The 21,329-nt window shown below is 46.8% G+C and overlaps 1 long non-coding RNA gene across 1 annotated transcript; it reads left to right on the top strand.

Annotated features, from left to right (window-relative positions):
* Positions 1–420: 420 nt before the first annotated feature.
* Positions 421–20,218, top strand: LOC134496156 (uncharacterized). The gene is made up of 3 exons (XR_010067861.1): positions 421–542; positions 18,389–18,555; positions 20,166–20,218. It is a non-coding gene; the product is annotated as an uncharacterized LOC134496156 (long non-coding RNA).
* Positions 20,219–21,329: the final 1,111 nt, after the last annotated feature.

The following is a 21,329-nucleotide window of genomic DNA, read 5'->3' as shown; positions in this document are numbered from 1 at the left end:
CAGGAGATAGACCCGTTGGACATAAATTAGCTTTAGACCTCATCGTAGCAACGTCATCCAATGATGATGGTGTGTCATCAAGACCCTGAGTGCCCCACAGATGACTCAGGGTCCCCTTCCCCTGACTTACTTCTTTGAAATCTGGCCTCTTCCCATACAGGGGAGGGGAGGTGACTTTCACAGAATGACTTAATTTGGGGGGCACTGCAAACTCACTGGCCAGGCTGCTGCTACAGCTATCTCCAGCATATCTTCTCCTTTTCCCACCAAGGTTACAAGGAGCCGTGATTGACTCAGCCCGATGAAATAGCAACTCGCTTATCCTCTAAAAATAGACCACATTTTTCATCCGCCCAACATAGCTCAGGGCTCCCAGATATAATCTGCTCACAAGGGGCCAGCAAGAGATTTGAGCCAGGCTGAAGAAACCAACGAGTGGAGCAGGTCTCCTCTTTAGATACGCTGAGAACAGGAGCATCTGAAGGCCCGGTTCTGGGATTTGGGACTAAGCCGACTCCGTTCCAGACTTCTGGGTTCCCTCTGTAAGTCATTTCCTGGGTGTGATGATGGATAGGGTGGTTTAATTGGAGCCAAATCCTGTGAAAGACCTCTCAATACTTAACTGCATGCTTGCTTATCCAAATCAAAGCCGGAGTGGGAGTTGCGGATTGCTGAAAATCTCATTTTGTAATGCCGGTTTAATGCATGCAGTCTTCCAAATGCTGAGCTGCAATTTCCACATTATTACTTTGAGGGCTTGATGGGCAGGCATGAAGTATCCTTTGGCCCCAGTGAATAGCTCAGCTCAGCTCCGGGCTGTAACACAACAACTTTGCAATCCAGATGTTAAAAGAGCCATTGTAGCTTTGAAGTAATTTACAGTATTTGATTTGATTGTGAGCTGTACATCCTGCTTTCGGCCTGATGCTCCAGGCAGCATCCACAGCACTTCCTTCTCCATTTTTCCCCCAGTATAATAACCCTGTGTGGTAGGTCTCAGCTGAGAAAGAGCGACCAGCTCTACATCGTTAAGGGAGCTTCCATAGATGAGGAAGCTGGCCTTAAACTTCTGGCTACTTGCGTGGATGAACTCTCTATTCCTTGAGTAGCTTTATAGTATACTCCCATTGGACATCTTTTGAGTTTGGCTGAAACCTTAGGTCGCATCTGTTATTCATAACTTTTAGGCTAGCTCAGCTGCCTCTCCCCACTACTCTACTTGATGTCCTCCAGGTTCCTGAGAGCAGGTAGCTGGAGAAACAATATGGCTGAGGTCCAGCATTGGGTGGTTTCAGAACCTGAGAAGTTGGACCAGCTTTCTCCTCACATCTATTCACCCATGGGCACACGCAGTATACAGACTTGAAAAGTAGGCCATTTGGCAAAGTGGGGCATTGCCCCAGCTTGTAGGCAAGTGGGGGCAACCTTGGGTGTCTGAGAGACTCTCTGTTTTTAGCATGCTGAAGGCTGCAGCGTGAAGGGTGATGAGGCAAAGGAGGTGATGAAAGGACCAGCCGGGTCTGGTGGTTCTTCCCAGCCGGTGGCGGGGTGGCTCTGCTCTTTTTGCAGAAGTTATGTTTTCTGGTCTTGAAAATTGGAGAAACTCTGCTGCGGATTTTCAGGGGCATATCTGGAGGTGACTTCAGAGGTCACCCCAAAATTACATGACAGGAATGGCTACAAATATGGAACTGAAATTTACATGGTAGCCCCGCCATTGCTATGGGTACATCCACACGAAGCAGTAATGCATTGCCACTCATTCGACATTTAAATAACAGGCTGAGAAACAGGAGTTTGGCATTTCTGGACGTAGAAAGAGGGCATCTGAGACTGGAATTTGTGACTAGGTTTTTCCTGTTTCAGAGAGCTGATCAATAGTTGCTGTGTGTGCAGTTGCTTATCTCTAGAAGTGTGGCTGAGATTAAACAGAACATCTTTCCAGTGGCATGAGATTCTCAAATATATTTGAGACCAACCCAGTTTTCTAGCATTCAAGAATTCACTTTCTTTGAGAATGCTGTCATCTAGGAAGTTCTAGGATGCATGTATCTGAACTTATGGTGCCAGCAGACACTCCACGGTGTGAGCCAGGCTTACAGATTTAAACTTTACAGATTAACTTTAAATATATACGAAGGTGGAATTCCCTCGGCACAATTCTGGGACCCAAAGTGAAATGGGGACATTGCAGTTGTTTTTTTAACTCAATCCTTGTGGGTGAGTTGAGTGTGTTGTATAAAAATGGAGTCTCTTCTGCATATTAATTGGAACATTTTTAAAAAATGGTTCATTGTGGTTCTGTGATTATTATTGCTATTATTAATTATTATTGGTATTGTATTTTGTTGTAGTTTTTCATTTGACTTTTTTGGTGGGGGCTGTTACAGCAATACACCTTTTGAAACACCTCAGTCAAGACAGGCAAAGGTGTTCCCCACTTGGTTCAAAAAGTTTAGCATGTTGGGTGCAAGATCCATTTTGCACCATAAAGGATAGCAAGATTTTTCAAAAAGCTTTCGCTCAGCATTTGCTAGTATGCAGAATGCTTTGGTGAGAGGGGAAAGAGGCGGACAGTGGAAAAATGCCAAGAATCCCCGTGCAAAAGTGATGGCTTTAAAGACCCAGAGGTTTTGTTGTCCACTGTATAAGATGACTCTGTATAAGCTGATCTAAGAAAACCCAGTTCAAGATTGGCAGTGCAATGCCAGGCAAGGTTATCCCAAAGTCAATTAACCACGGTGTATGTATATTGAAATTGTGTGTTTTAGCCACATTTCCCTCTCTGCAAAAATTACTTCGAAAAAATTCTCTTGAAGTGGCGGCTTTTGTTGGACGTGACCAAAGGATGTGAATTTTTAAGGGCCTCCAAATAGGATTGTCCTTGCTAAATAATGCCGACCATGTCCAACAAAAGCTGTCATTGATGGGACTAGTCATAAAAAGCAAACTTCCCTCTTTCTCTGCGGTGATCTGTGGACCGACTGGGGTGCCTGGGCTGTCCCCAGTCAGGGCTGTCCCCAGTCCGCCCCTTCCAAATAATTTGGTAATCCTTGGTGGTTGGCCAAGAGCTGTGCTGTTTGGATACCTTAAAGCAGTGTTTCTCAACCTTGGCAAGTTTAAGATGGGTGGACTTCAACTCCCAGAATTCCCTAGCCAGCTATGCCTTAAAGGAAGGGATCTTCTTCCCACCGCTCCAGGGATACATCCAAATTTGGTTGCGTGCCAAGGTCTGCTTGAAAGCATCCAAATGCCAAGTGATGGCTGAGATTTTCCTTCAAAACAGGGATTCCCTCTGAAGCACTGGAACTTATGCCTTCCTGCCCTGATAGTGGGAAGAAGATCCCTTCCTTTAAGGCATAGCTGGCTAGGGAATTCTGGGAGTTGAAGTCCACCCATCTTAAACTTGCCAAGGTCTGTTGGGGGCCCAGCCCAGATTGGGTGACAGGTGGAGAAAAGCCCGCTTACCACATAATCAGTTGGCTAATCTTGAATAGGCTATGAGGCTGTGGGTCATTTTTGCCACAAAAGCAATGGTGTCCACAGGGGTCAAAAAAGTCAAGCTGATGCCCATGACTGTGCAATCAAAGCCCATTTCCGTTTTTTATGTGTGTCCACCCATGAATGTGACAAATTAATGAATGAAAGAGGTTCATAAAGGCCTTCAATACCATCAATCACGGTATCCTTCTGGACCGGCTTCAGGCTTCGGGAGCTTCGGGAGTTGTGGGTGGGCGGCACTGTGTTGTGCCGGTTCTCCTCCTTCCTCCAGGGTCGGTTCCAGTCGGTGTTGGTGGGAGGGAAGAAGTGTTAGAGTGCTAGAAAGCATTTGGCCCAAGAGATCAGAAAAATCACACACCAGGCATTTTTATAAAAATAAATTTATTTACAGAAAGCACAAAAACGTATTTTCAAGCTGTGCATTCACACGCGCTCAGAGAGGACTGGGAAGAGAGGCTGTGCTGGAAAGCTGCAAAAGCGAAACTAAGCAAGTCCGGGCAAGTTCCTCCCCCAGGCAATGCAGCTTTTAACATCCAAATTGAGGACAATTAAGTTTGACCTCTTCACCCTGCCGATACTTAAGGAAGTACTCAATTAACATGGTTTGGTAATTGCACGGACCATGGCTTGGTCTGTGCAAAAAAACAAATGCCAACAAGAAGTCCAGTCCACGGCCCCTACTGTGTGGGGTGCTGTAGGGCTCGGTCCTCTCACCCCTCTTATTTAACACCTACATGAGGCTACTGGGTGAGGTGATCCAACAGTCTGGGGTGAGATATCATCAGTACGCTGATGACACCCAGCTTTATATCTCCACCCCGGGCTGTCTGAGTGATGCCGTGGATGTCCTGTCTCAGTGCCTGGAGGCTGTGGGGGCCTGGGTGGGGCGCAATGGGCTCCGGCTCAACCAAAGGAAGGCTGAGTGGCTTCGGGTGTTTGGGCCTCCTGGTGCCAGGGTTTTTCCATCTTTGGTCCTGGATGGGGTGGCACTGCCCCAGACGGACCTGGTGTGCAGTTTGGGGGTCCTCTTGGACTCACGGCTCCTGCTGGAAGAGGAGGCAGGTGGCAGCCGTGGCTAAGGGGGCCTTTGCACACCTTTGGGTTGTGTGCCAGTTGCGCCCATTCCTGGACCGGGAGGCACTGCTCACTGTCACTCATGCTCTCGTGACCTCCCGTTTGGACTACTGCAACGCACTCTACATGGGGCTGCCCTTGAAGAGCATTCGGAAGGTTCAGCTGGTAGAGAATGCAGCTGCCCGGCTAGTAAATAGTGTCAGCTACTTGGCACATGAAACACCTCTGCTTTGGGGTCTGCATTGGTTGCCGGTGTGTTTCCAGGTGCAATTCAAGGTGCTGGTTGTCACCTTTAAAGCCCTTCATGGCTTGGGACTGGGTTACCTTAGGGATCATCTTTTCCCAGTTAGTTCTGCCCATCCAATCCGGTCCAGCGGGGTGGGCCTGCTCCAGGTCCCGTCAGCCAAGCAATGTCGGCTGGCAGGGAGCAGGAAGCATGCCTTTTCTGCTGTGGCACCTGCCCTCTGGAATATCCTCCCTCCTGAGATTAGGATGGCCCCAACCCTGTTGGCTTTCCAGAAGGCCTTGAAGACCTGGCTTTGTGCACGGGCCTGGGTCCCCAAGTGTGGGAAGGGCCCCGTTTCATGGTTATGTTAACACCATGGCTTTTAGATCGCTCGGCTGCATTTATATTTATTTTTAATTTTTATTATTGTTTTTATTGTTTTATATCATGACTGTTTTTATTGTTGTTAGCCACCCAGAGTCATTAGTTTGAGATGGGCAGCAATATAAATTGAATGAATGAATGAATGAATGAATGAATGAATAAATAAGATAAAAAAAATATTTCTTTGTGCTTACAGGTAGTCCTCACTTAACAATCACAATTGGGACCAGAATTTTGGTCACTAAGTGATGTCCTTGTTAAGCAAATAAAACCCAATTTTATGACCTTTTGTGGTGGTCGTTAAGTGAATCATGTGGTCATTAAGCAAACCATGTGGTCATTAACCAAATCACATGGTTCCCCACTGATTTTGCTTGCCAGAAGCTGGCTGGGAAGGTAGAAAATGGTGATCATGTGACTGCAGGACACTGTGACGGTCATAAATGCTAATGGTTGCCAACCGCCCAAATTGTGATCACGTGACTGCGGGGATGCAACAATAATTAGTCCGAGGACCAGTCGTAAGTCGGTCTTTTCAGCACCATCATAAGCACCAACCGTCACTAAACAAATGGTCGTTAAGTGAGGACTACCTGTATAGCTTTGCTTTAGAAAGAAAAATCCAACAGCAGAACCAAGAAAATAAATAATTAAATTAAATAAATCTAAAGGATGGCTTTCTGAAATAAAGGGCTGTCCTTTATAATAAAGGACGTATAGTCACTGTCTGTATAATATAAAATGTATAATAGCTTGAGGGCCAGTTGAAGTCATTTCAGCCCCACCTGTCCTTTGGTGTTTGCACTCCTTCTTTTGCTAATCCAAAAAGTCTGCACACTCACACATGTCCTTTGGGAACGAAGCACCGTGGTTGGCCTTCCCTCGCCACCAGCTGCCTGACGAAAGTCGGTCTCCTTCCCCCTACCCCAAATGCCAGAGGCAGCTGTCATTGGCAGCGCCATCCTTGAATTTTTGAGCCAGAAATAGAAGGGCTGTGTTATTTCAAACCTGCTCTTCCCCTCTGCTTCTCTCTGGATCAGAGATAACGGCCCAGGGAAAATGCCTCAAACAGAAGCTTCATTTAGGAAGTCCGAAAAGACTTTACTTCCTCCTGATTCCAAAATTGTTGGTGGTTATTCAACTATATTTTTGATCCAGGAGTTCATTTTATTTAATTTTTTTCTCAGAAGGATGAGTTTCTTTTTATTTCCAACAGCAAAGTAAGGTGTTTTGATTTCAACTCTTTCCCTGCCCGCCTTGCCTTCACAGGCAAAAAACTTTTCACTCATTGCAACGTCCATTCCAGATAGAATCCGAGATTAAATGACCTCCTGACTGCAGAACATATTTAATCCTCCCCTCGCATTTGTTCAGCCTGGCAATCCTTGTCTTTTTATTGCCCTGATCGCCTGTTTCCTGATTTGGATGCACAATTTTCCTGCATGATCAATTCCTCTCATATAAAATTATAAAACCAGCCTGCCGATGGCTAAGTCTATTTATCCATGCCGTTGGAACAGTCACTGCTGTTTGTTTTCAGCAGCTGAATGAGGAGTGGACATAGGCCAGCCTAGGCATCTTGGTTTATCTCCAAATTTACAATGTGGACAATTAGGTTGAAAAAGAATTTGACTGAAAGCACTGATGGAAAAAGCTGACAGGGCTGGGCTGGGCTGCTCACCTCGGGACAAATGCCTTTACCTGCTGAAAAATCTGCAAAAATGCACATAAGAAAAGTACATTGCTGAAACTTACAGGTTTTCTCAGCGTTTGCTGAGGACACAATGCAGCTTGCACCCTGTTCATTGCGATTGTGGTTGCTGATACAGTCATGAGTTGGGATCTGCCTAGCTGCTATGGGCCGTGATTGGATGCTACAGCCATGTCCCTTCTCTCTGGTCACTGGTCACTGCCCGCTACGGCCATTTGGGCTTGAACTGCAGGAGAAACCAGACCCCTGCCTTCTACAGAGGCAGCTTCATAGATAATGTCTGGCCCAAGGTCGTCTGCAGGGTGTGGTTAAAAAAAAATCAAGATGGTGGCTTGACACAGGTGAAACTTCATTCACACAGTTGCAGTCTCCATTTTGACTTTTTGTATCACACCCTGTGGACACCCCCGGTCAGGCCAGTGCTTTGCAGTGCACTCTTCAGCAGCCCCAGAACCACCTGCAAAGTCCAGCCCCGTTTCCTGGTTTAACTGGACTTTCTGTACAGCACAGGCTTAGCGCTCTTTGGAAAGCACAGTACACCTGTGTTTAAAACCCAGGTTTAGCTTTCTTTGAGAGAATGCTAGTCCAGGGCTTCCCAGTGGTTGATTTAAATCTGGAAACAGAGCTGGGCTGGTTCTCTCACCAGTGCTTTGTAGGTGAGACAACCAGCAGCCATATGTTCTACAGATCGTGCGTTGGGGTGAAGACTACAAGCTGCCTCCTCCTATCCATCTACTTATAGGTCCTGCTAGCCATGCCTGCTTACTGCCAGGAATTGCTGAGGATGGAGCTGACTTCGTCTTGTTCACTCCTTTCCAATTCCCACTATAGTCTTCCTCCAACAGGGGCTTCCAGATGCTGGTCTTGTCCTATAAAGCCCATTATCACTTGGCACCAAGTTATCTTCAGGAGTGCATTCCCCCACTAAAATTAGCCTCAAAATTTGGACTTGTGGCGAACAGCAGCTACTAGTTCCCCATTTTCAGGGGGCGAGAGGGGACAGGGCTTGGAGCAGCCCTGTGGAAATTAGGTCCCTCCTACTTTAACATCCTTCTGGGACGTTAAACAGAGCTTTTCCAGAGAACATCTGGGTCGTGATGCCACGCTCAAGGTCTATAGACCTGTTTTACTCTTTTAAGTGACCCGTGGATATTTTTGTTGTTTTCTGTGCTTCCTGTAAACCACCAGGTGTCTTTTGGGATAGCTAAGAGGTAGAAATGTAATAAATATATTAGCTATTAGCCAGGCTATCTCTGCACATAGTTCTGGCGTACTTTTAAAGAGCATTAGACCCATGTTTAGAAATCACCCAACTGATAGATAACAGGCATGGGGTACCAGTATGGCTACATCCTATTAAGCAAACCAGCCATTCCAAACATACCATTCCACACTTACCCACCCACAGCCTGCCACAGGACCCCACCAGTTCCTTAAGTTGCCCACATTAAGACAGCCTCTGTTGTCAGCCTTGTCACTGACATAGTATAAGAATCAGCCTTGTGGTGCATTCATTTTTCTGCCTGCTCGCAGACTGGAGGGAAGGACTTTAGCACAGCCATCTGGCAGCGTGCATTGTCTAAATGTGCAAACTTCACGTTGGGCATAGTGCAGAATTTGAGCTGTCAGATGCAGAAGACGGACCTACTGATCAGGGCCGTGCAGCCACAAACCCACATACAACACCCTTTGATTCCAAAGATAGAAAGAGAGAGGTCCAAACTTTGCATTAGATTGTTCCTGAACGCATGGCCTCCAAGAGGGTTGAACTTGCAATGCCCAAAACTTGACTCTCAATCAAAGGCCGGCCTGTTGGAGAATTCCAGAAGTCGCTATTTCAAAAACGCTAAAGGTAACACCCAGTTGGAGAAGGCTGGGTGAGATTTTTCAAGTCGCCCCTTCTCTTTTCATTGGCCTGTAATCTTCTGCCATCTGTTGCTAGCCATGAGTGGTGGTCAGGAGCTGGAGAGGACCTGCTGGACTAGGAATGTAGACAGGATTAGGGGCTGGGAGCTGAACAATAGCCAACTCATGTGCAGAAGGGACAGAGGGAGAAAAGGCAGTTGAGCCTGTAGTCCTTCAATGAATGGGGCCCGCAGACAGACAGCCCCCTCCCCACCTCCCCTTACCCTGCCACATTGGCTTCTCCTCCAGCTATTATTACTGCTTATCCATCTATGAGAAGTCAACAAGACCAGGCATATACGCGGCGCCAGGGGTGAGCGAGTCTTTGTCATGGCTCAAATTATCTTCCGGGCAAGCAGAGGCAGAGGGATTAAGGGTCAGGCCACACAAGTGAATTCCTTAACGTCCACCAACTGATTCCCCAGGCCATTTAAAGAAGGAGATAGTGCTGGAGGGGTCATTGGTCAAGGGGCCAGCATGCCTTGTGGCAAAGGCAGAGCCGAGCTGGTTGTTCAAGATCTTCACTCACGGGGCATGTGCCCAAATCCTCGTTTGTGTGAAGGGTGTGTGTGCTGGCTCTGTTTTCCAACTTGGTCTGAACTTTAAGCCCATCTCCTTTTTTTTTTAGAATTTTTATCCTGCCTTTATTATTTTTATAAATAACTCAAGGCAGGGAACATACCTAAGACTCCTTCCTCCTCCTATTTCCCCCGCAACAGCAACCCTGTGAGGTGGGTTGGGCTGAGAGAGAGGGACTGGCCCAAAGTCACCTACCAGCTTTCATGCCTAGGGCGGGGCTAGAACTCTCATACCACGCCTGATTGGCTCGTGGGCTGAGAGAGGGACTGGCCCAAGGTCACCCAGCCGGCTTTCATGCCCGAGGCGGGACTAGAACTCTCCTACCACGCCTGATTGGCTCTTGGGCTGAGAGGGAGGGACTGGCCCCAGGTCCCCCAGCCGGCTTTCATGCCTAAGGCGGGACTAGAACTCTCCTACCACGCCTGATTGGCTCTTGGGCTGAGAGGGAGGGACTGGCCCCAGGTCCCCCAGCCGGCTTTCATGCCTAAGGCGGGACTAGAACTCTCCTACCACGCCTGATTGGCTCTTGGGCTGAGAGGGAGGGACTGGCCCCAGGTCCCCCAGCCGGCTTTCATGCCTAAGGCGGGACTAGAACTCTCCTACCACGCCTGATTGGCTCTTGGGCTGAGAGGGAGGGACTGGCCCAAGGTCCCCCAGCCGGCTTTCATGCCTAAGGCGGGACTAGAACTCTCCTACCACGCCTGATTGGCTCTTGGGCTGAGAGGGAGGGACTGGCCCCAGGTCCCCCAGCCGGCTTTCATGCCTAAGGCGGGACTAGAACTCTCCTACCACGCCTGATTGGCTCTTGGGCTGAGAGAGAGGGACTGGCCCAAGGTCACCCAGCTGGCTTTCAGGCCTGAGGCGGGACTAGAACTCACAGCCTACTGGTTTCTAGCCTGGTGCCTTAACCACCACACCAAACTGGCAATACTATTTTATTTCTGTCAGCCCTTCGAGGTAGACCAGACTAGGAAACTAGTCTGAAACTAGGAAACCAAAGTCATGGATGCTAAGACGACTTTTATTATAGGGTTACAGTAACAGAATCTTGCAGGTCTCAATGGGAGTCCCCCCTCCCTGCCTTTATCGAAGGGTCAAGTCTGAGACGCTTTCTCAAATTACATTTCTGCTTCGGACTCAAATTTCTTTTATCTGACTGTTGTCTTGGTTGCGGCTGTTCCTCCTCTTCCTCAAGGTTATCCTTGCAGCCCATTACACCTTCCTTCCAGAGTTGTTGTTTTTTTAAAAGCCACCCTTAGCCCAGCTGATCTCCAGATTCAGAGACTCTCTTTCATCTGCTAGTCTCTGAATCTGGAGATCCAAAGTCCTGTTTGAAACAGCTAGACTTTCTGACTGGTGGAAGCAGATGATGGCCTGGGAGGCAAGGGGCATCCTTGCATTAAAGCGACCAGTACAAGCCAGGATGATCCTAGCCCCTAAGAGTCACCTGACTAGGCACCAAGCAAATGGTCAGTAAAGAGTACCAGAATGCATCAGTGGGGAAAGTTGGGTTAGGATAGTGGAATTTCCTCTCTTAACAGCAGAAGAGCTGAAGACCACTTGAGGTGGCCTCAACTCATGGGCTGCAGCTGCAGATGAGATGAAGGCAATGTCCCTGGGACACAGGAGGCTAATGTGACTGCAGGGGTGTGTTTGCACCTTTGTTAGAGGTGGGTGGGAAGGGTTCTGTATCTCACTGGATTACTGTTGGTGATGATTAAAACAAAAAATGAAGGGTATCTTGAACTCTTGGGAAACAGGCAAGATCTAAATCTTAACAAACCAACCAGGAAGAGTTCAGGCACAAACCGCCAATGAGGTTCTAACAGCATGATGCACAGGAAGGGAGGGAGGGAGGGACGGTTGGTTCATGGTATAAGAAGAAAGTGCCAGCTGTCCAGATAGATTAGCACTCAACACACTTGGCAACAACGACAAATATCCAGAAAGACACTACTTTCCCACCAGAAGAGCTAAAGATGACTTAGGCTGCCTCAGCTTACAGGCTGGGAATGAGAAGAAGGCAACTTCATGGGAACATGGCACTAAGAAAGAGGCTAACGGGCCATGCACAGCGGAGGGGGAAGTGAGAGATGCAGTGGATAAGTGCAGTGGGGAAAGGCCTCCAGTGCCCCCCCCCATTCATCCTTGAGTCAACAGACTGGTATAAATGTGCCAGCCTCAGTGCTGCTCCCCCTCCTTCTCTGTTGTCCCTTTTCCCTGTCCCTGCCAGTCCCCGCAATTCCCTCCCAGGATAATGGGGGACAAAGCCTGTGGGGCTGGGGGTGAGATTAATCCAACATCATGGGGACATGGCAGAAGAAAGAGGTGGCCAGCACATGTCTGTGTCCTGATTAAGAGAGGTGCGGAAAGGCCCTTCCAAGGAATGAGGGACAAAGCTGAACAGATTTTACACAGCTTGAGGCTGTCCTTGGATGCTGCTGGAATAAGGGGGAAACATCAGGGCAGCTAAGGGCAACAGACGTCCAAGCTGAATTTTAGAACTGCTCAGGGATTTGTTCAGCAATCTGAGAGAACTTCTGGACAGGAAAAGCTGTTCCCAGGTTGTCCTCAAATTTTGCCATTGGATGTTTCAGAATCACAGCGTTTCCAGGAGACGTTTAGGTGCTCTAGTCCAACCCCTGCTCAATGAACAAAAGTCTTGTTACAAATCCCTCTTTTGGCAAAAAGACCCAAGGAACTTGAGAGCAGTGTTTCTCAACCACAGCAACTTTAAAATGGGTGGATTTCAACTCCCAGAATTCCCCAGCCAGCATGCAGGGACTTCAACTTCCAGAATTCCCCAGCCAGCATGCAGGGACTTCAACTCCCAGAATTCCCCAGCCAGCATGCAGGGACTTCAACTCCCAGAATTCCCCAGCCAGTTGAAATCCCTGCATGCTGGCTGGGGAATTCTGGGAGTTGAAGTCCACCCATCTTAAAGTTGCTGAGGTTGAGAAAGACTGTTTTAAAGGAACTCAAAGGAATTTTGATGAGGCTACTGGGATTTAAGAGGCTTTGCATGCAGGGTGCTGCTTGAAGATACACATAGCAACCATGAGGATGGAGTGAAGCAGATAGAGCAGGGTTTCTCAGCCTTGGCAACTTTAAGACATGTGGACTTCAACTCCCAGAGTTCCACAGCCAGCATATACTGACTGGGGAATTCTGGGAGTTGAAGTCCACATGTCTTAAAGTTGCCAAGGCTGAGAAACACTGAGATAGAGGATGCATTTGGTACCCAGATAGATAAGTCATGTGGGAATCCACCACCTCTGAGCTCCGAGGGCAAAAGATGTGAAAGGAGGAGGATAAAAGGGACTTAGGCTTTGTTCGGCACTGCAGGTTTCTACTGCCGTGGAATTGTCACTGGGCTGACACCAGGCTTACGCAGGGACACAATAGACGTTTTGCTTAGAGAAGCATATTTGCTTAGGGCTGAGGCTTTGCCTTTTAAAGTGGATGAAATGCTCCAGGCCACCTCCAGCACTGAGGCTGGTCGGCGGCTGAGTTGGCAGCACCTTTTTGGAAAAGTCCTTTCTGATGATCACACCGGGGTGAACGCAGCAGTGCGCCGGTCCCGAGGCAGGAGAAGATGGCGGCGAACAGGTGGGTTGCGTTGTTCGTGGCCTGAGTCACCAGCAGCAAAAGGGGGTGGGGAAAGAAGGGGGAGAAGGGAAGAGCTGTCTTCAGAAGGGGCGTTCGGAAGCCTAAAACAACATTAATTTTGACAGGACTGCATTCTTGCCTCTGGTAGTTTCCATCTCGCAAATCTCATTGGGTGGGAGAACGGCAGAGGATTCTGCAGAATGAGCCTGGATGTAAGAAAGAAGACAAATTCACCCAGGTCCAACCACAGGATGGGAAGTGTAGGGAAATCTAGGAGACGAATGGCAAACCATTTTTGTACAAGTAGTCCTTGCTTAATGAACACAACTGGGACTGGAATTTTGGTTGCTAAGCGAAGCGGTCATTAAGCGAATCCAACCTGATTTTACAACCTTTTTTGTGGCGGTGGTTCAGTGAATCACCGCAGGTGTTAAGCAAACCACATGGTTCCTCGTTGATTTTGCTTGCCAGAAGCTGGCCGGGAAGGTCGAAAATGGCCATCATGTGACCATGGGATGCTGCGATGGTCATAAACGCGACCCAGTTGCCAATAACCCAAATTGTGATCACGTGATCATGGGGATGCTGCAACGGTCATAAGTGCGAGGACCGGTCATAAGTTGTTTTTTCAGCACCTTCATAAGTCTGAACCTTCACTAAACGAATGGTTGTTAAGTGAGGACTACCTGTATTGTGGCCAAGAAGATAACACGGACATGTTCGTGACACCACCAGGAGTCATGTTCAACTCAAGGAAGGCTTTGGCCATGTCCAAAATCTTTGGCCAAGATTTTGTCCCCACATTGTTGCCTTTATGCCACCTGCAGCCCATGATGGAGACAGCCTTACCTCCTTGACTGAAGCAGGGCTGAAGTCCTATTTTCCCTGAATACATCTGACATCATTGCAGGTGGCCTGCAGGGTGTGATAAATCTCTTCATGGGAAGTCAGGGGCAGAAGATTTACTAGGAACAGAGGCAGAAGAGGCAGGAAAGGGTTTGGTGATGAAGACAGCACATTTCACGGCTAGTACACTTTTCTGCCGACTCAAGAATGAGTGGAAAACAATACCACAGTTCAACCCCCTTCCATTTTAACAAGACCTGTGTGGGTTTTTTTCTGCCTTCCAGCTTGGGCGCAATGCTCAAATTGTGCTGCTATCTAACGATTGTGTTAGCTTCCATGATCATGGGTGTGCAGGTGCAGATACACACAGCCTCATGCATGTAATGGGAACTTTTCTCCAAAAGCAAATTGTGGCTAGGGATGGATAGGATTGCCAACAGGATCAGCAAACTATTAAATTTAATTCTTCTGCCTTGCCTTGATTCAATTTTGTTATCCCTCCCTAGGTTCTATTTATGAAACAGCAAAAATAAGCCGCCTGTAGCTTTCTGATTCTCTTTTGGCACCATCCAACTATATATATTTTTTCTCAAATCCCCCCTCTCTCATTTCTTTCTCAAGACGAGTCCTTAAGTCAGTGCGTGTTTAGAAGCAGCATGGAAACATTCTTCCTTCAAACATTTTGGGGTGAAATGGATTTTTTTTTCTCCAGTTTTGCTGTTCTTTTCAGGATGATAGTTTAATTTCTGATTCTTGGATTCTAGTTGCTCTTTCTGGATTGTTTACTAGGAAGAGTCCCCCCGTAGGGGAGAGATGGGCGGTGAATAAATTTATAAAATAAATAAACAAACAAACTACTATATTTAGAAATGGAATGAATAAAGATGGTGTTAAAAGGGGCTCACTTTTGTATAGATATAACACTGTAAATACAGAAAATGTAAACGATTGAGATTCAATGGAGGGTTTCATTCAGATGAGCTTCTTTGTTGCCTGTTTAGATCATGCATATTTCCAATTCAGCAGCAAGAGAAGTTAATAGGTTATGCATCAGGGGTATCCATGGGGATGTGGGGGTCAAAAAAGTCAAGATGGTGGCCATAACCACATGGCCAAGCCCCTCCCCCTTTTGCACGGCATGTAAAAAAGGGGCGGAGCTTTGATCTCCCCGTGGTGGCCATCTTGACGTTTTTGACTCTCCCTCTGCAAAGGCCCCTGATGTGCATGATTTGAAAATCGTTAGGAAGCACAAGCAAAAAAAAAATGTGCTGAGATTAGATCAAAGGTGGTTTTGAATCTGGTTTGACCATCAATTTGGGGACCATAAATAATACTGTAGTGGTTATTTTACCTTAGAGCACAAAGCAGTCGCTCTTCATAACTTTGGTTTAGTTTCATGCTGCAATGCCTTCCAGAAGCTCATTAATTCACTATCTCTTCCCACTTGGGTCTTTAAAAAGTCCCTTGCTGTTGCTATGGCCGGACAGAATTAAGAAGGCCTCTCCTACGCCTTGTCTTCCAAATCCATTTCCTCCAGCAGAAATCTAATCCCACTTTGAGGAGCCCTTCCAATTTTGTAGCACAGATGTACTAAAGTTGCCATTCTCGGCTGTGATTTCTCAGGGTAGCAGTTCTAAGGCCTCTGGGGGACAGGAGGCACAAGATTTTGGGAAGGCTACCTCAGGTCTACCTTCAGATATGTGGGCCTATCATTTCCATAGTTTTCAAGCACTGGCCACGTTGGCTGTGAAAGCTGTAGGCCAGTATTTCTCAACCATGGCCATTTTAAGAGGCGTGGACTTCAACTCCCAGAATTCCCCAGGCAGCCGTGCTGCCTGGGGAATTCTGGAAGCTGAAGTTCACATCTCTTAAAGTTGCTAAGGTTGAGAAACACTGCCGTAGACCCACACATCTTGAGGTGTCATCTTGAAAAAGACTTCTCATCTAAAACAATGGTAGTAAATATATACAGGGTTCTGCTGGATGGTTGACTGTAACCTATGAATGCGATGGCTTCAAACCACTGCTTGGTCATCAATGGAAAATGCTAAATCTCAAGGGTCATCCACCATAAGTAGCATGACCTTGGGAGGTAGACCTGAGAAATAAACCTCCTCAAGAAGTGTGTTTGACAGGGTCATATTCTGAATTATCCCAAGCTGCAGATACCCCAGACTCCAGGGGACCACGAGTGGTTCAATTTTTGCATCGGCGGGGCATTCCAAAGATGCCTGGCACATGAGAATAATAAGGAGAAGGCATTCAGGAGTTTAAGTTGGCATCTTCAGCTGTGAGATTTTTATAAACATCAAGACAGAGCATAAATTGGTGTCAGGGCAGCTTCTCCTCCCATGCTGGCTCTGCAGCTGCAGAAAATTGTGCACATTGCTTCAGGGGCAGAACAGATATAAAAGGGATAGGCCTGTATGTGCACACAGTATAACCCTGGGATCTGCATGAATTGGCAAGGTGGTCCCCAGGAAGGGGTCAAAAAAGTCAATATGGCAGCCACACATAACAAAGAAGGGGACTTTGTGCAAAATATCTGCAAAATGCTGTACTCTTCCCAAGTCAGCAGCTCATTTTTGTGTAGGCCATGTTGCCAAAGACGGTAGGCTAACCCGTGTCCTAATTCCCACCTTTAAACAGGGAAGTTTCTCAGATACTTTACTTGCCTCCTAGATCAGCATCCCTAAAGGACAAAATGTAGCTTAGTGTCTCACATGGGCTGACCAGGCCCACAACTAGGGTCTGTGTCACCTGGGCAAACATGGATTCCACGCCCATTTTGGCGCCCCCCCAGCGCTCATTTTGGCACCCCCCCAGCACAGCGCCCAGGGCACATGCCCCGCTTGCCCCCCCCCCAGTTGCGACCCTGGGGCTGACCCCTCCTCGGAATCATATCTTGCTAGCTAGATTTATATCCCACCTTATGTTCAGGAGCTCAAACAGAATACACACCACTCCCTCTTCTTGTTTTACCCTACCACAACAACCCTGTGAGGTAGGTTGGGCTGAGAGGGAGGGATTATCTCAAAGACACCCAGGGAGTGTCCAGGACTGAGAGTGGACTTCAGTCTGGGTTTCCCTGTTCCTAGTCCAGCATCTTCACCACTAGACCAGAAAGCTTCCCTTGTTCGTTAGATTTATAACCAACCTTTCAACGCTGAGTATGCAGTGTACCCTCTACTAATTTTCATATATATATATATATATATATATATATATATATATATATATATATATTTATTTATTTATTTATTTATTTATATTTATATATTTAAAGTTGTAAGAATAATAATTACAACAAACTAAATTAGAACAGAAAAAGTGAAAAGGAAGAAGGGGAGGGAGGAAAACATAAAAAGCTAAAAGTGCAATAAGAAATGAAAGTAGAAGAAAATAGAAAAAGAAAGAGCAAGATATGAAGAAAAATATAAAGATATAAAGAAGTGGCTTCCAATATTCTTCACAGCAGTTACACATACAATTATATTTTAACCTCTCTCTCTAAAGTGACATCATGACTCTCTTCTTCCTTTAATCCACCCTGTCTAATCATCAAACCCATAAATTACAAGTTCATTTTTTTTCCCACAAAAAGTCCATAAGGGGTTTCCAGTCGCCAATAAACGTAGATATTATCTTTTCTCTAATCAAAGAAGTCAGTTCCTCCACCAATTTTCCATACCACAACAAACTTGTGAGATAGACTGGGAGTGAGAGAGTGCCTGATGCTAAGTCTCGCAGGGAACTTCTGTGGCTGAGGACCGAGAGGGACTTGAACCCGGGTCTCCTCCCTCCTAGTCCACCACCTTCACCACTACACAGTGTGAACTGTTTGGTTGAGAGGGAGGGCCTGGCCCAAAGTCACTCCATGAGATTTCATGTCTGGAGGGGGACTAGAACCTGGATCTCCCTGTTCCTAGTCCAGCACCTTTCCACCAGACCAGTGTTATCTTGGCAAGTTTGAGATGGGTGGACTTCAACTCCCAGAAGTCCCCAGTCAGCATGGGTGGCTAGGGAATTCTGGGAGTTGAAGTCCATGGCTCTTAATGTTGCCATAGTTGAGAAATACTGGCCTACAGCTTTCACAGCCAACATGGCCAGTGCTTGAAAACTATGGAAATGATAGGCCCACATATCTGAAGGTGGCTGGCTGGGGACTTCTGGGAGTTGAAGTCCACCCATCTCAAACTTGCCAAGGCTGAAAAACACTGCAGTAGACCATCCTGGCTGTGGAGCTGAGAGGGAGGGACTGCAGATCCCACTACAATCTTGTGAGGTAGGTTGGCCAGAGAGAGAAGCACTGGCCTAAAGTTGTCCATGGGCTCCACAACTGATGGCAGACTTGAGTTTGGGTATCCCCAGCACCAGTCCAACACACCTTCGCTGCTCCGCCAACTTAGCTGTCCTCAAATGTGATCTGGAATTGCCATCTTCTCCCTGGGGAAGAAGCTCTCCTCCCTCACACAGGGATGAAAATGGATCTACTGAGGCTGGTGCCCTGTGGGGTCTTTCAGTGTTTTGATCTCCATCTCCTTCTCTTCCAGATGAAAAGCTACCAGAAGTTTTAGCCAACTCTGGTAAGAGAAGCCACACGCCTCTGCGAGGGGAAGGGATATCATCCTCTTCCATCCCTGTCAAGCAGCGATCTGCTCTGTATCTCTCCCGGGTAGCAGCTGCTGCTGTTTCTGTCACCGGCCGTCCAACAGAGTGGGTGAGTTTCTCGTGCTTTGCATTTCTGCCGTGTTTCTGCCCCTACAGAACTATTTCAGCAATGTCTTTCTCCAGCAAATGGTCATTCTGAAGTAAAGGCTCATGGTTTGTTTCTTCCTTTCCAGTGCCATCTTAAGATGGTGTGGTCTTGTGGTAAAACTGTCCTTCGTGCAACAAATTGCAGAGAAAGCAATTTTATGCCTCCGAAGATCAGGGGGGCGGGAATGGGCAGGGGAGGCACGCAGATGGATTGCAAACCCCAACGTGCAATAAATAGAAATCCTGTGTTCGTGCGGCATCAAAATATATGAAGAAGGATTTTAGGGGCATGTCTATACCAGCTTTCCTCAGCCGGATGCAGTTCAAAAGGGTTGGATTTCACCTCCCATAATTCCCAGCCATGCTGGCTGAGAATCATGGGGTAGCGACATCCAAAGCCTCAAGCTAGGAAAGGTGAAGTCGGCTACAGATTGGCGTTGTGGTGTATCACCATCCAACAGAACCATTCCTATAACCAGCATTACTGTTAGACATTCTGCTGACAATTGGGTGGGTATGAGGATACAGATTCTCAGTCAGAGGTCTGTAACTCCTCTCAGCTCCTAGAGTCCCAGTTATGATTCACAGAATTCTGTGGCCAGAAATTAATTACAAAATTTACCCACTTCTGAGTTACTGAGCTGTCCGCTCCTCCTTGAGTTGGCAGAAAACTACAGGGGCATGAGGTGTGATGACCCCATTGCTGTTTTCCTTGGCTTTTTAACCTGCCTTTCCCCCCAGATTAAGGGGTGACAAAACCAGAGAGATGTTATACAGGTAGTTCTCACTTAACGACCACAAATGGGACCAGAATTTCGGTTGCTAAGCAAAGCTGACCCAATTTTACAACCTTTTTTGTGGCGGTCATTAAGTGAATCACTGCAGGCATTAAGTGAACCAAGTGATTGTTAAGCGAATCACACGGTTTCCCATTGATTCTGCTTGCCAGAAGCAGGCCAGGAATGTTGAAAATGGCAATCACGTGACCATGGGATGCTGCGACGGTCATAAATGCAAACCGGTTGCCAAGCGCCCAAATCGTGATCATGTGATCATGGGGATGCTGTGACAGTTGTAAGTGTGAGGACCAGTCGTAAGGTTGCTTTTTCAGCACCGTCGTCTGAACTGTCACTAAATGGTTGTTAAGTGAGGACTGTCTGTACTCTTTGAAGCTGTCCTTGGTCAGTGATGGAAAAAAGAAAGAAAATACTACTTTAATACTGGTCCAATTAAAGACCACTTAAGACCAACTCACTCATAGGCTGGGGATGAGATGAAGGACCCATCAGAGGAACATGGCAGAAAAGTGAACTGACCAGAATACGTTTGCACCGTGGTTTGGGACAAAGGGAGAATGAGCTTGCGCCATCACTAACAAGCAAATGCAGGCTAGACATCTCATCCACAAATCATACAAATAAAAACATGAAAACTGCTTTGTAGCCTTATACTTACACCTATACTAAAGTTGCAATTGCAATTTTATGACGTTTAATTTATATTATGCACCGCCCCATGTATAAATCACGCATCACCCTAAACTGCTTTTCTGTTTTTCTATGTTCTGTTCAGAATTTCATACACAAGACCCCTTATAACACTCTTGATCACCAGTAAACAAGCAGGTAGGAAATTCTTGGAATATGGCATGGTTGCCTAACCCAATTTCTGCGGTCAACTGCGTGGAGTTGTGTGATTCAGGATGTCTGTCAAAATAATGGTGTTTTTGAAACTTCACTAATACCAAATTGCTTTGCAAATGCTGTTTCTTTTCATCTTCTTTTGGTTTACCCAAGTATTAGCTTCTCACTTATTAAAAAAACTTGTATGCGTATAATGAAGAACTCACCATATTAAAAAAGTGTGAGAGGTGGGATTGGATTCATCTATGCTTCAACGTTTACACCACACCAATCCATTCAAGATCCAGCAGGTCCTGACAGCAATGGAATGAAAAATGAACATTCCTGGTATTTTCCTCCATTGTGTCTTTCCCTCTTTCTGTAGATTTGCCAGCTGACATAGGAGCTGGCTTCACTTGATTACCTTCTCTGGGCTCAGAAGCTAAGCAGGATCAGATCCCATTAGTAGCCACATGGGAGATATACCAGAGAATCATAGAGTTGTGGACTAAATTGGGAAGTTGAAAAGTTGTCCTGTAAGCAATCAACAGCAAATCATGTCTGTAAATGCCTGCATGGATGTGTCCACAAAGTCACTAGGACACCAGTGCACCTCCAAAGACACCTGAACTTGGATTTGCCTGCATCCAAGACTTGCCTAAACCCTGACCGGGATGCCAATGGCCTTCAGGACTTAACTGAGAAAGTGTATAACAATATCCTTGTCCTGGGAAATTGTCAGTCCTGCAAGGTAGTCCAGACTAGGAAACCAAAGTTATGAATACTAATACAGGTAGTCCTCGGTTAATGACGGTAATTGGGACCAGCAACTCTGTCGCTAAGCATGACATCATGTGATCGTGCTGACTTACAACAGCAGTTCCAGCAGTTCCAATTGTGGTCATTAAGCGAATCTCATAAGGTTGTTAAGCATGATGTCACATGATTACTATTTGCGGCCTCCTGCCAGCTTCCCCATTGACTTTGCTTGTCAGAAGCTGGCAGTGAAAGTTGCAAATGGTGATCGCGTGACCATGGGACGCTGTGACTGTCGTAATTGTGAGCCAGTTGCCAAGCACCTGAACTGTGATCTCCTGATGGCAGGGGTGCTACA

This window comes from Candoia aspera, chromosome 4 (genome assembly GCF_035149785.1).
Source record: "Candoia aspera isolate rCanAsp1 chromosome 4, rCanAsp1.hap2, whole genome shotgun sequence".
NCBI lineage: Eukaryota > Metazoa > Chordata > Lepidosauria > Squamata > Boidae > Candoia > Candoia aspera.
This window is presented reverse-complemented; position numbering and strand designations above follow the sequence as displayed.